Here is a 12,734-nt window from a genome sequence, read left to right on the forward strand (position 1 = left end):
AACGAGTCCCAGCAAGAGCCCACAACCAAGGCCGCAATGTTGCAACCCACATGCCGAGTTCTCAGTGCCAAGGTTACACCTGCCGCCGCCAAGCGCCCTTCTGGGCTGAAAAACAAATCAAATGCTCATAATTGTACTCCAGCTACGGTCTCTCCACACGTGACCAAGCCAAACTGACAAGATGCCAAGCTCACGAGACAGAAAGTCGCCGGGGTCCCACGCCTGGGACACAGGTTGCAACAACAAAGCAACAAGTTGGACACCTACACCGATGGGAAAGGCGGGATCATCAGCCACTAGCAAAGACCTGTCCATTGTCCACCACTAACACATAGTTACACAATGTTGCCAACACCAGGTACCTCGCGATCTGGGAACAGTGATGGTCCCAGGCTTGGGGGCTCACAAGGGAACCAATCAAAAAATGAAGGGCTCCTCACTGACGCCATTTCAGTTAGTCAATCACCAAAGGTCCCCATGTAACCAATTTATTGTAGCAAGTGTTAGGGACATCCCTAGTGTGCCACCTGACCCATCCTTATCCACTAATATTCCTCCATATAGGCATCTATACTAACCCTACCACTTGGGGAGCCAACCCGAAGTGGCGATAGGTTTTGTGATGATTTGTCCCAGGTGACGCGAGTAGCGCGTCATACTGAGGTAAAAAGGGCCTGCGAGCACCACTAAGGAGAAAGAGCGTCTCCCTGGATGCATACGGGCTGAGAACAATCCCTGCCGTTACTATAATAAACAGCAGTAATTACTTTGCTCTTGTGTGTGCCTCATACTCCTTTTGGGACGCAGAAGGAGTTGGGGCCTCCCCAGCCCTGGAGGTCCGCGGACGGCTTTGCCGGCCCCCGGGAGATCACTCCGACAAGTTGGAGGCACTGCTGAGATCTGTTTGAGGTCTACCTAACCTGCCCTAAGAGCATCACTACCAGGCCTCCTGCAGCAAGGGAACCCGGCAGCGCGGCCCCCTCTGCCGCTGCCCCCTTTTGAGGACTACAGGACCATCGCGGAACTGCGAGAAGACCAACAGCGCAATCCGGACATTGGCCCTCGGGAGCCGACTTGAGAAGTATCCCGCCTGCGGTTGGCGAGTGTCCATACATGGTCCAGACGAGGGGCGGTGGCGAGTCGCTTTGGAGGGGTGCCCGCGGTCGAGAGGCCCCGACTCACGAGGACTTGGTGAGTATGGCACACCCAACCAGTAACGTAATGTTGTGCGGGAGGGGGGAGGAGTTGTAAAGAGGAAGGAAGGCGGTTGTCACAGTGTGTGGAAATTGATTTTGACTATTTCGCGGCAATAGAGGTGTGAGGCGTAACGGGACAGGCACGAGGACCGTCCCCTACAGCGTCACAAAGTGCGTTGATTGGGGGCCTCGGGCACCCACGTGTGATTGTTAGAGGACGCAAATTGGTCCAAGATCGCAGAAACCTGTGTAAGAGGGGGGTATGGCTTTCCTATGAGTTGACATTATAGATCAATGAGTAGATGAGGTTCCCTACTAAGTGAGTGTTGAAGCTCGTTAAGTAGATGACGTTTTCCTGCAGGGGGTAGCTAGGTTGTTTACTGAGTGCGGAAGATAATTGGCTGGTAAAGCTCTTCTGGAGAGGGAGCGTATCACACGCGAGGCGACGCAGCGTGCGCAGACCGATTATATTAAGTAAATTGATTGTTGATTACCTTGCTCCAGACAAGGCGAGAAGACAGCTGTGGGGTTAATGGGGGATAAGAGTGTGAGAAATAGCGCGCATTTATAAGGTTTTGAAATTTGTATGTACTTACAGGGCCTCATTACATGTTGTGCGGTAATGGAATACCGTTACCGGTAATGATTTACCGGTACCGTTAATTCCCTAAGCAAATCACCACCCGGACCCACCGCTATCTGCGCACCGGTTAATTACGGTGCCACTAATAGCGGCAAGGCCGCGGGCGCGCCACCCACATGCCGGAATTAGCGCCATGGTGCTAATACCAGGCCATCACAAGCCATGCAGACATGGTATTAGCGGCATGTAAAACACCCAAAAACCCCTTACCGGCATGGCGCTAATAACGGCATCGAAAAGCACCCGTTAAGAGACCTGAGCAGTGTACCCATCAACTACAGGTGGACACAATCAGCACAGGTGCATGCTATGGGGACAGGCAGCACAAAAGAGCACACCACACCCCTACCCACACCCCTTCCCACACCAAGATGGTCCCAATAGCAGCAGCATGACATGACAGCCTTGACTACATGATAGCAGTGCAGCACCTACAACAACAGCCAGCACCAGAGGTGAGCCGTAACAGGCACCCATTACCCACACCATACAGGCGAAGACAGCCATCCACTGAGGAGGTGGCTCCTAACCCCTGTACGGAACCCACAGAACCATCAGGAAGAGGACAACAATATAGTACATCCTTCCAATGACAGTGCTCCGCTGCCTAAGCGGCCTGGGTGTGGCACTCCTGTACGGCCGTGTCAAAGTGGCAAAGACAACCATGGCATGTGTAGAGCATCACAAAATGTGCATATGATGGAATGTGCCTATGCCACTTGAAATTGACATGCAACCACCAGAAGAGTATGATGTGGCTGGGGATGAGTGCGGGTGGAATGCCCCAGCAGGACATGAAACAGTCAGTGCCAAGGAGGCACACGATGTGCATCAGCATCTGATTCTGCAATCTCATCATGCACCAAGGTGAAATAGCATGGACGTAGATGGGAATTGTTGCCCTGGTGCATGTTTCGAGGCCCACAAAGGACCCTGTCCACAATGAATGACACATACACAATAATGGAGACCACGCTTGGGTTTCAAACTCTGAACAGTGTATATTGAACATATCGTGGTACTAAAGTGCATAACCCAAACTCCCAAAATACACCCTTACCCCCCCCTCAACACACCCAAACACACCCTTACCCCCCTCGCCCCTCAACACACCCAAACACACCCTTACCCCCCCCTCAACACACCCAAACACACCCTTACCCTCCCCCCCCTCAACACTCCCATGTGAGTCTCATGACGTGAATGTGTCCATTGCCACATGTGGCACACGAATCCTGGTGGCCCTATTTGCCAGTGCCTGCATCGTCATCTTGTGGCTGTGAAGCCGTGCGCCGCAGGTTCCGCATAGACGGGCGCAGGGGACTAGTCTGGCGTGAACTCCCAGACGAGGACGGGCCTGGTTCTTCCTGGGCCGGGAGTGGGCACCGACGCTCAATAGCGTCTGCTATGCGGTTCATGGCCTGCCGCAGTTGGGCCATTTCACTGCAGATTCGGCTGGTGCATGCCTCCATGCCCTCCCTTGTCTGCTGTGCAAGTGTAGCAATGTCCTCCCTCAGGCGGGCTGTCTCTGCCACATGTTGACCTACTAGGCCACTCATCTCGGTCTGCCTCTGGTAGATGGACGAGAGGTCATGTCGCATGGTGGGTGCTGGTGGGATGGCTGATGCACCTGGTCCAATTGCACTTGCATCAGGAGAGGATATCTGGGGGCTCCATATCCCTTCAGGGGTGGGTGAATCTCCATGACTACCCGGACCTGAGGAGTACCTCGGGCTTGCCAGTAAGGGGCTTGTTGGTCTGGGGCTCTGGCTATCAGCATCAATGGCAGGTGTGTCCTCCTCATCTGAAGGTGGGGCCGTGGCTTCTGCTTCACCCGTTGAGCTGGTGGCAGCAGAGTGCATCCCCTCGATGCTGCCCTCACCTACTGGGAGACACACTTCCGTGGGTGCCACGACGGGAGCAGCCATGGCCTGTGGATGCGTGCAACTGGTGTTCCGGCTGCTTTTGTCCCTGTGGTCATGGACACTCGTCCTGGCTGCCCTTGTGGATGTGGCGGTGTCCCCTGTGGCATCCCTCCTTGCTTTTTTGCTGGATGTGAGAGCAGGTGTGGAAGTGCGTGCCTCCTCAGTGTCAGTGTGTGAACCTGCAAGGGTGAGAAATGTTGACAACCATCAGTAATGGGTCGACCTGCCTTGAGCAAAATGAATACCTCATGCCGTTCTATGCATTCCGGGCTCTTTAGTGTGGATGCAGGTAATGGGGATGTTGGGTGGGTCATGCATGAATGGGTCTGTGTTGTACAGGCATGTGGTGATGCATGCATGTCTGTTTGTGGCTGGAGCCACGGCATTCATATGGACACATGATTGGGGGGAACATCACACTTCACTGTGCATTGTTTGATGCATACACTCACCTCCATCGGACGAAACGGCCACGCCATGCTCCATTTGTCCAACTCCCTCAATGCATTCCACCCCGATGGTTGATGCACATGTCTCCTCCCACTCAGTGAGATTCACTGCCTCCTCCTGTGCCCGTAGCTATGTTGCGGTTCATGGATAGAATGTTCTGCACACGGAGCCGGAGGTCATCCCACCTCTTTCGGCAGTCTTTGACTGTGCGGGTTGTGGTGCCTACCGCGCTGACCTTGTGGGCTACCTCTTCCCAGATGGCCTTCTTCCTCACAATGGTCTCCCGACGCATGTCGTTGTTGAAGACAACATGAGCATTGTCTGCTAGTGTCTGCGTTAGCATGAGGAGCTCCTCCTTGCTAAATTTCTCATTGCGTTGCCGCTCAGACGATTTCTTAACGGCCTTGGGCATCTTCACGGTGTCCTTGGTGTTTTTCCCAACGTGGTTTCTGGTAAGGTGTCCTGGATAAGGAGGATGGCAATGGATTGTGTTTTTAAAGATGGCCGCCGTGCTCTTTCCCGTTCCGGTGCGATGACGCTATTTCCGGTTCCGCAATATTACGGAAACCGCTATTAGCGGTGACCGCTAATGGCGGTCACCGCTATTAGCGGAAACCGCTATTTGCATGTGGCGGCAGGTCGGAAGTGCTAACAGCGCTTTCGTGGATGCCGTTAAGGGACTTTTTGGGGAGTTTAGCGGCATGGCGGTAGGCTCATTACCGGCATGGCGGTAGGCTCGTGCCCGCGATCTCGTAATGGCATGCAATTTGCGGCCTCTTGCGAGGGCGGACATGCTAATTACGCCATGCCGGTAATTGCCGATTTTTACCGCCTACCGTGTAATGAGGCCCACAGTGTATTGTAGAAGCTAGTGACGTCACCCATAGGGTATTGTATAGGACACCGCGACATGCCCCGCGTCCCATCTCGCATCCATCCAGGGGTGGCCGGGGACAGAGGGTGCGAACGGGTAGAGGCAAAGGGGGAGAGGAGGCCGCGCACGGAGAACGCCGGCCGCGCTCAGGCAGGGAGGTGCCAAGTGAGGAGCGGCGGCCGCGCACGGAGAACTCCGGCCGTGCCCAGATGGGGAGGTGTAAAGGGGGAGAGGTGGCCGTGCACGGAGAACACCGGCAGTGCTCAACAAGGGATTGTGAAAATAGAGGGTGTGGGTTGAGGAGTGAGCGGAGAAGGGGAGGAGGAGGAGTTAAGTGGAAGGTGTGAAAAGTATGAGAGAGAGAGGAAGGTGGGACAGCCCAGAGGCACGCCGCACAGGACACATCGCCGCAGGGGGCTTTGTGTGCCACGGCTGAAGGGGGCCGTAGTTACAAGTAATAATTGTGCCATATAAAATATTGCTTTTCTTTTTAGCGGACAGTCGAAGTCCCCAGCTTACGGGGCCAGGTAAAAGGTTGACGGGAAAAGTAAAATTGTAACATGGCACTGTACTATGAATCGGGGGCAGGAGCGGGGTGGAGGCACATGGGGAATGCGTTAACCACTCCACTTCAGCAGATCTGTACGACATTGACACCACACAGGGAGAAGATAATTAAATACAGTATTGAGTGGACACAAGGAATGGACAACAAAGTAAGGGTACCATGACCGCCCAACGGCAGCTTCGATACGTATACACAACATAATCTGTTAACATACATTCACAATACACACAAAGGGAAGAAATTAGCAAGCCACCAAGAAATTTTTGACCTCTGGAAGATGTTCCAGGAAACTAGACCTGGAGACACAGGTATGGACACTGTACAGGGGGTAAAAGAGGAGAAGGGAATAAGGGAGGAAAAACAGGTAAAGGAAGAGAAAACAAAATGAGGGGGTGGGGATACGAAAAACAAAAACACGCCCAGCACTGAAGAAAGTGAGGAAGAGGCAGAAGGATCATTTGCGGTAGCAGAGACGAAGGTCACACAAGAAGGGGCGGAGGACGTGCCAATAGCTAAGGTAGTTAAGAAGGAGGAAGGGGGGTTGTACCTAATAACAGAATTTAGAGAAGCAGCCCAACAGCAACTAACGGCTACTGAAGGATACTCCAACCCTGCATACAGCCCCCCGCCATACGCACCCCCAGATGATTACCAAAAAAGGACGGGGGAGGTAGGTACGGTAGATTCAACAACTACGCAGGTAGGGAAGGGGAATGACAGGAGGCCATTGGGAAGGTTTGCAGACGTAGGGCCAGAGGAGTGGATAGCAGCGCAGGTGCTTTTGCAGCTCCGAGCAACATTAACAAAGGAAGATGAGGACGCAGTGAAACAGGTAAATAAGGAAGAGAAGGAAAACCTGCAGATAGGGCTCGAGGTAAGTAGAGAAAGAGAAGGGCGGCTGTCACAAGAGGAGGAAGAGATACTGGAGGAAAGGTTGGCGGAATTGAGGAAAGTGCGAAGTGCCTTGCTTAGGCAGTTCGAGGAAGAAACACGAAAGAGGCAGAGAGGCAGAATGAAAAGAAAGCACATAAGGAAGAGATGGCGAGAATGAAGGCGAAGGTGGAAGAACGGAAAAAAGAAGGAGAGCGCATTAGGGCGATAGCAGAAAGAATGGCACACGCAGAACAAAGGGAGATAAGAAGGAAGGAGGAGGAGAGGGAAGAGACAGATAGGGAAATGGGAATGTGGAAAAGGAGGATTATAGCTGAAAGTGCACAGAAGTATGAAGAAGGGAAGGTAATAGAAAGTATACTAAGGAGGGAAGGGGAATAAAGGGAAGAAAGGAGGATGAGGAAAGGATATTAGACAAAGTGAGTGCAGAAGCACTGGAAGAGCTAAAAAGAAAAAGAGAGGAAATAGGTGGTGAAGTGGTGGAGAAGAAGGAAGAGGAGGGAGGAGATAGGAGGATGGAAAATGGAGCAAGGAAATATACAAGCCGGGATAAGGAAACGGCATCAACAGACCTGATAGATCTAAAGACAGTGATAATAGGGGGAAAGCGCACAGAGTGGGGGTTGACATTTGCTGATGGGTTCTGCAGTGAAGAAGAGGAGGGTTTGAGCACCAATGGAAGAGATGGAAGTAGGGAGAGTTTAGACAAACAATACATAACGCGCACAAATTGCGTGTCACCATGGGCATGCGAGAGACGGGGAGAACGAAGCGCAGGGGAAACAAAGATCAGGGAGACAATAGGAAAAATTCAGAGCCCACTAACACCCACACCAGCACAATCACCACGCCCACTGACACCAACCCCCGCGCACACCCCATATGTTGGCAGACTTATGGACCTCCCAGGACGCAGGCAGGAAGAGAGAGCAAACACGCCAATGATAGGACCAGAAGGACACAAAAAAGGGAGGAGGGATATAGGCAGTGAAAGGGTAAACATCTGTAACATTGTGAGCATTGAAGAGTTACCAGACATGGAGGAAAAGGATGAATATAATGACATAACCACACACAGGAGGATGAAGGGAGAGGAGAGGGGTACAATTTAATGCCGCTACTAGAGAGGGGAGGAACAAGACCACAATACATCCCCAGGAAGCATGCAGACAAGGAAAATATAAAAGGCAGACTCCCATCACTGAGTGCAGGAGCTGGGAAGTGGATATATGAGATGGAAAAACAAACTGTTAAGTGACTTCAATTCAACACTCCAACTAAGTCAATGCCTAGTCTGGGATGCCCAAGGGAAGCCCTTATTTATATATTTTTATGACAAGTTCATAGATCTGGATGATAACCCCTTGTATAACGCCCCTTTCTTTGAATCCCCCTGACCTCACTGAGCTAAGAAGTAGGTTTGTTTTTCAAATTAAAAGATTTATTTGAAAAATTAAACAATATATATATATATATCACACTTTTATGAATACATTAATATTTGATAGCACACTTATGAATATAATGTTGAACAACAATGGGTAATGTTACAATTGCACACTCTTTTCAATCAGTGAGGAGTTAGTATAGAAAGGTAAGGTAGCAGAGAATAATATTATGGTTTCAAGGAAAAGCAATGATGGAAAGAATGCAGCACAGAAATAAACTGATATGGGTTCAACAAGAGACAATATGATCACTTTTTCTTTTGACTATTCACTCTCCCCTATGCAATATAAGGAGATGGAAGGGGAGCACACAGTTTTCAGGAATACAATCAAATGCAGTACAAATTCCAGTTCCCCCCTAGCAAGCTTAGAGCAACCGGTATGTTTTAAAACAGGCAGAAATGCTTTTAAATGTGATTTGCAATGAAGTGAAAAATATGCTAAAAATGATTTTAATTCCCTATAGGAGATTCAGGGTAGGTGACAGCTACTTTGAATTAGTTCAGGTCAACACTAGCAATTAATCTGGAATGATTATCAGATTGAAAACGAATTTCAGCAGTTGCAAGCAAAAGACAGCTATTTTTGACAGGTGGAGAAATTGAGTCAAATTGCAATTCGCAGCACTTTTTCCGAGTGCGTCGATCGTGATCACGAAAAAACTATAAGGAGTTGGAATGTCATTCTGGGTCTTAGCTTTAAAATTAAAGTTAAATCTCGCTTCTAGGACCTGCGGTTCAAAAGATACGGACGATTTAATGGAGGTAGATTCTCAGAAATAAAGTAAGGTTCAAATGACAAATGACACTTTCACAGGTTTGAAATCACAGAATGGACACACAATTTCTATGCAGTTCTAAATAGGTTGAAATGGATGGGATGAGATTATTTTAGACTAAGAGATTGGTTCTGCACAGTTCTGGCTGGATACTCACACTATAAATTTGAAATAGGCCGCCAAGATCTGGTCAACAGGTTTAGACTGGACCTCTAGCGGGTGGTTGTGAAGTCACAGCAATCTGGGTCAGCTCTGCTGGTCTGGATCTCTGGTTCTGGCAAAAGTTCTTGGCACTGCACAGCAGTCTGGTCTGGCCTGCGGTTCTGGATACAGCTCTGCTTTCTGGGTCTGGTTCTGGTTCTAGCCAGAATCAAACTACTCGCCCGGCTGTTGAATAGTTTGGTTAGATGGCTGGATTCTGAGGCCTGCTGAGAAGGATTCAGCTTTTGGTTCAGGCCTCTCTGCTTCAAGTTCTGGAGTCTATCTGGAGTCTATGGTCCTTCTGAATATTGTCTGGTCCGGCAAAGTGCTGTGCAAGAAAGTGGAAAGAGCAGTCCCTACTTGGGTCTTAGTGGCTCTTTTTATGTTTTTTGAAAGTGGGTGGAAAGGCTGACTTTCTATGCCCAACCCTCTAAGGATCCTGATAGGTTAGAGGATTTTCTGTCCTTTAACTGGATAACTGAGTTGTGAGTCAGAGTGATGCTACCCTTTTACAATCTATTGAAGAAACGCCCCTTTGCTTTTACTTAGAAAATGAATTTTTCATAACAAACAGGTTTCCCAAATACACACATGGTTCATAATACATATACACATCACAGATTAATTAAGACAAGTCTCTGTTCAAGCCCCATGTTCCTGTGAGCTTGGGTTCAGAAACAACAACATTTTGCGCTTTTAGTGGGTTTTGCCATATTGTTTTTTCATCAAATCTTCCACGGAGGTACACCCCCTCTCTGGGCACATTACAATAAGTTTTCAATTTTCTGAGATAACGACAGTGTCTGTAATATTAATAATCGCGGGGTTCGGTCTCAGAACATCACACAGAGTTGAGCTTAGTCTCATATTTTGGGTACATTTTTCATATTAAGAATCTCCAAATCGTACATTTCTGTCAGCTTGATACAATATTTTATAAGCAATTTAATAAAACATATATTTGCTGGGCTCTCTGAATCCACAATGGTTTGTCTCCGCCCCTAGCTGGCTGAGCCAGATGCCACATGGCCTGTCTCTCCCTAAGCAGTTGTTGTTGACAGTTCACACCTAAAATCAGCATACCCCATTCAGCTGAAGGCATCCTTTGTCTGGTTTTTCCTGCTAGCAGGGCATCAGTCCAGGGTGCCACTCTCCATTTGATTAACAGAAACGTGTGCTTTCCTGCCTTCTGGTGTGGAGTTCTGAGGTGTGACAGCTTCCCATGGACAGAGGCCTCTTGAACTTTTAATTAAATCAGACTGCCTTCTGGTATAGGGCCTGGGAACAGTAGGTGTGAAGAATTCTCATTGACCAGCAAGGCTTTGAAGTCCCAGCTGACTCAGGTTCCTTTTCAGCTCCTTTAATACAGGTCTCCTGTCAGAGTTTAGATCGCTAGCGCCGGTCAGTGTCAAACACCGGTACTGCACCCATTTTTTTTGCCAGCTGTCTTTATTTAATGCATTTCAAAAAGGGGATTTTACTTGATGGCATATGATCCTTGCTAACATTGTATTGATGTAGATTCTGAATTGAGTACTGTAGAACACCCAACCAGAAGTTGGATTTTTGTTTGGTGGTTTTGTGCCCATGATTTTAGCAATTTTTGACATCAATTAAAACGGATTTTGAACAGCACCATATTCCTTTGCACTGATTTCGCTCTCTGTGCAGCCAAAGGATAGGGTCTGGCAATGGTCTCCTGTATTTACTATCTTGCAATATTTGAAATATGCATTTTGAGCTTACATTCCGAGAAACAAAGGTGATTTCAAAGAGCTTTTTGAGCTAACAGGCACTGCTGTTTTTCCTTTGCCACCACGCTTCACTCATGGCGCTTCTGGCCCATCATGCTCGCACTGGTGGGTGGCAGGTCAGCTGACCATTTTGGTGTGCGCAAAACTGCGCGGTTTTAATGGATTCTGGCTCAAATGTGGGCTTTTCGGCCATCTTGGATTTTCTAAGCCCACAGCACCAAATGTTGCAGCATAATAACTCGAACACGGGTCAATACACCTGACAAGCCCCCCCGCCCGACTGCGCTTTGATTTCAAGTCGAGGGGGAGTCGGGTGCAAAGGATGTTTTGATCCAAACGCTGGGATGTCCGCATCATCTTCTTCCGATTCCGCAGATGGCACAGTTCAGCATCTTTTCCTCCATCAGGGTGGATCGGTCGGTTCTCCTCGCCGGTCCTGATGGGAGTTCCGGGCGGTACCTTGGGCCTCTCGGATCTTTGCTCCCGGTCCCCGGGTCGTCGTCCTTGGTCAGATTCCATGTTTTATCTCTCCTAGGATGACAAAGCAAAGCGGCAGAGACATTTCCCTACCACTATTAATGGTGGGGCGAACATACACATTTTATACATCAGGAGACATTTGCATTCAAGAATCATATAATTTTATAGGCTATATGTGGAATATTTTAGGGTTGGACTTGTATTACTCTGGAGCGGCCCCCTCTGGGATTGCAGAGGACTCGTCCAGTTTCTGCAGAGTGTGCCTGGGATGGCAACACTTTAGCTGATTTATATGGACCCACTTGTCTTCCCCTTCCGCCAAACTGCCTTTGGGGATGCAGATCTTGTAGGCGACTGGTGAGATCTTGTCTACAATTTCAAAAGGTCCCGTCCATGTAGGCAGACATTTCCGCTGTTTGGCCTGGTTCCTTTGGAAATTGTATAGATAGACCCGGTCTCCCACATTGTATTCTTTCCTAGTAGTCTTCAAATAATAATGAGTCTTCATGCTATCGGCTGATCTTTCTAGGTTTTGCTGAGCATAGGCAAAAGCATGTTGGAGGTGTTTCCTTAAATGTTCAACATACTCGTGAGTTGTGGAGGCATTGATCAATGTTTGTTCTTGGGTCCTGTAAAGCAAATGCTGGGGAAGCACCATGCTGCATCCAGTCCTCAGCTCAAACGGTGACATTTTAGTTGCAGATGAAGGGGTAGATCTGATGGCCATTAGGACAAGAGGTAATAGGATATCCCAACTTGGCCCAGAATCTGCCACAAACTTTTTTAAGATGCTCACAATGGTTCGGTTGTAACATTCTACTGCCCCAGAAGAAGCTGGTCGGTAAGCAATGTGTAGCTTCCTTTTAACTCCCAGTATCTCCCACATCTTTGTCATTACTTCTCTGGTGAAATGGCTACCTCTGTCTGACTCAATCCTTTGGGGTAGACCAAAACGGGAAAAGATGTGGTTGATCATCAGGGCAGCTGCTGTTTCTGCCTTGCAGTTTGTGGTCGGGAGACATTCCACCCATTTAGTAAATAAGCATGTCACCGTCAACATGTACTTATTCCCCCTATAGGAGCGAATCACAGGCCCTATGTAGTCGACTTCCAAATCTAACCATGGCAGTGTCATCCCCCTCTTTTGGAGAGGTGCACGGTGTGTGAGGGATGTTGGCTGAAATTGTGCACACACAAGACACCCCTTCGAGTATTGGTCGAGGTCCTGCCCATGTGTGGCCAGTATGCAACCTCTCTTAAGATCTCAAGTGTTGTATGAAACCCCCTATGACCAGCGGTGGCCCCATCATGGGTGTGACTTAACATAAGGCTTCGGAATGAGGTAGGGACCACCCACTGATCATGGCCAGCTTGGGATTTCCTTACCAACAAACCGTCTTGGATTCGGAACATTTTTGGACATTTCATCAACACTCTGAGGTCCTCTTTCCCAATGTAATTGGTATCCGTCAGGGGAAAGTTCTCAGGGTCCTCAATGTGTTGATAAAACTTACCAATTATTGGAT

The sequence above is a fragment of the Ambystoma mexicanum genome, chromosome 12 (genome assembly GCF_040938575.1).
Source record: "Ambystoma mexicanum isolate Mex_15411 chromosome 12, UKY_AmexF1_1, whole genome shotgun sequence".
Classification (NCBI taxonomy): domain Eukaryota; kingdom Metazoa; phylum Chordata; class Amphibia; order Caudata; family Ambystomatidae; genus Ambystoma; species Ambystoma mexicanum.